The sequence below is a fragment of the Labrus mixtus genome, chromosome 18 (genome assembly GCF_963584025.1).
Source record: "Labrus mixtus chromosome 18, fLabMix1.1, whole genome shotgun sequence".
Taxonomy (NCBI): domain Eukaryota; kingdom Metazoa; phylum Chordata; class Actinopteri; order Labriformes; family Labridae; genus Labrus; species Labrus mixtus.
The window spans coordinates 10,920,903-10,924,014 of NC_083629.1; the positions used below are offsets into that span (position 1 = coordinate 10,920,903).

The 3,112-nt window shown below is 37.4% G+C and overlaps 1 long non-coding RNA gene across 1 annotated transcript; it reads left to right on the forward strand.

Moving 5' to 3' along the window:
• Positions 1 to 1,128: 1,128 nt before the first annotated feature.
• Positions 1,129 to 2,390, forward strand: LOC132993529 (uncharacterized). Its single transcript, XR_009676484.1, has 3 exons — positions 1,129 to 1,258; positions 1,405 to 1,566; positions 2,175 to 2,390. It is a non-coding gene; the product is annotated as an uncharacterized LOC132993529 (long non-coding RNA).
• Positions 2,391 to 3,112: the final 722 nt, after the last annotated feature.

Sequence of the window (3,112 nt, forward strand, 5' to 3'; positions counted from 1 at the left end):
GGAGATGTAGAAAGAGAGAGAAGGATCGAGACACACAGAACAACAACAACAACAACAACAACAACAACAACAACAACAATGAATAAGATAGATTTAAAGATACATCAGTTATAATGTTAAAAGTATGTGTAGTTTTGGGAGTAACAACTATGATCATAAACTGATCAGTCTAATTTTAATGTTAGCAACTGTAGTGATGATGAAACGGGGAGGACCGATTACGTTTATTATTGAGCAGCTTATATTTTATATGAATGATAATAGATGTAAGCCTTTTGTTAACAGTTGTACCAGTTGGGGGGTGGGGTCCATGCCTCCCTGTCTCCCTGCTCGTTCTCTAGCCCTACACTCAAAGCATGAGCTGAGATCACTTGAATGTAACTCTGTTCAGATATGAAGAGCCAATGGCGATTGTGCACGTAAGTGAGGGGCGGGGCTTTTGAGGGAGCACTGAGTGGAGGGGGTGGGTAGATGGAGCACTGAGGGTATGCTACTTTCAAAATCATGCTAGTTTTTGAAAATTACCAACCGTGCCTTTAACTATTAATTTAATCATGATATTAATTGATTTTTCATACTTTGGTGATTAGTTAGTGTATTATTAATTTGGAATATGTGTCGTTGATAGCACAGAAACCATGGCTTTGGATGGAAAATAAATCCTTAAAACTGCAACCCCTGTCATCTCTTTAGTTTGGGAGTCTTAGGCGGTCAGCCCATTCTAAAGAACCTGAGAAGTTTAATACCTAATGAAGCAAGTATCAATAAACCAAAGTGGATCCTAAGATTTATTTTGATAAACACATAAATAAAAACAACTGAATAATATAAAAAGGTGTTTCCCCCTGATAGTTGAGAGAGAATGTGACACTCCTTCACAAATACTCATGACTGACCTCAGAAATATTTATAACTTGTGTTTGTCTGGATTTAATTATAAGATTGACCCAGTGACGCCCTCTTTTCTCTGAGTTTCATTTCTCCTGAAATGATACCTAACTCTCTCAGAGTATATATGACCCTGTCTCACTCAGATCTCACCACTAAGGACAACAAAATGGGACTGTGTGAGTATCATTCCTCCTTTGAATAACGCTGTGAAAATATTGATATGATGGCTTCTTAATGTTCCTCATTAGAATGTAATAATGATAGGGCACTGGCAAATATGTTTGATATAACCAGATGGGCTTTTAACATTGATCCTGGTTTTCATCCTTTCTTTCAGTGACTCTTGCTGCTGTAATAGGAGGAGGAGGTAAGCCCTAAGAAACGCTTCATATATCAGCTCTGTTTTCTTTTTACTGATTTGAACTAATTTAATTTTAAAGTCACTCACATAAATGTAGAAGACTCTCATTACAAGACAGGGTTCTCCCCTGCTGTGGTCTTGTACATGTGTAGCAGGAGCCGTGGTCGCAGCTCCTGTGGTTCTGGGAGTTGTAGGTTTCACTTCAGCTGGGATAGCTGCAGGTACCTATGCTGCCCAAATGATGGCAGCAGCTGCCGTCGCTAACGGAGGAGGAGTGGCAGCAGGAGGTCTTGTGGCTGGTTTGCAGGCAGCAGGTAAAAGCCTTTATTTGATTTCAAATGAATTATAATCTGAAGGTTTAAACTCCTGTGTTGGACTGTGATATGATCACAAAGGGGATAATGACAGGGACATTATATGTCTTGTATTTTCAAAAGTAGATTAAAATCCCAGAATAAACAATAATATTTGAACTAATATAATAAAATATAACTATCATATGACAAAGCTGTTGATCCCAAGTTCAAGTTTAATGGTTGCTGTGGTATATTGACCACATAGTTATTTATGAGACACATTGACGCAGTAAATGACGGAATCAGTGGAGTGTCCACTTCATCAATACACTACTAGTTGTCAATGTCATTCCATCCATATGTAACATACATACAGCAGAAGGACATTGTGTCACTTCTGATCAGTGTGAAGAAAACAAATGAATATAAAAACCAATGTAAGACAATTGGAGCACAATTTGACAAAAGGTGCAATCAGTGCAAGAAATTTGAATTACAATCTGTGTTTATGATACAGTCTTAAGGTATTTCTTATAATTACACCACATTATGTTTAATAGGGCTTTGTTCTGGTACCTCCTTTGGGTGAGAACAATAATTTCTGAGCTTGTGTGATGTTGCTGTAGGTGCTGCTGGTCTGTCTGGAGCTGCTACAGCTGCTGTGGCAGGCACTGGAGGAACACTTGCAGGGCTGGCTGCACTCATCATCTGACAACCATGAAGAAAAAAGATGAAGCTACAAAATGTTTGCTATTTTAAATGATCAGCTCAGTAAACTAAACTCATCATGTTTGATCTTTCAGACAACTAAAATGTTTGATGCAATAAATCCCTAAAGCACATATACTGGCTCAGTGCGTCATCTGTAAATATTTCCTTTGCTGATAATGTCTCACAAAAAGATTTCAATAACTAAATCAATGGAAGTGTCCAAGTAGTTACTGAACTCTATTGAAGGTAGAACATATTCAGAGACTCTATCTTACAGTCACTTGAGGACTTAAACATAAAAGAAATGTATGGAATGATCAAGTTCACAAAGCTGAGTGGAACAAGTCAGAATCCTATTATCAACTGGTTCATAAATATGAGCAACACCTTTTAAATTACACAACATACATGTTGGGTATTCATATTAAATAATGCCTCTTTATAGTTGAAGTGTTGGACTTGGACAGACAGCAGCTTTGAAAAGGGCCACATTGGCTGCATCATAGTTGTTGGTGGAAAAAAGGCCTGATCAAAGTACATTCAGTGAAAGTGCTTATCTTATGACTGAAAGGTTAAGTGTCTGAACACATGACAGAAGGTCCTCTTCAGAAACTAAACCCTTTTATAAACAACAGTTTTAATTGCTCTCTTAAAAGCCACCAAATTTCATTGACAAAAATAGTAATTTCACCTTACAGGAATTGAGATCTGCTTACTGCATCTTTAGGTTTGTTATTCTGTGTAACTGTGTGTTCAATAAAAAAGAATGTGTTTGATTTTAAATGCCAAAGTCACACACATTACAATCAGACTAAATCAATGAGGCAGTGGTAGACCAGCAATTCAAAAGTCC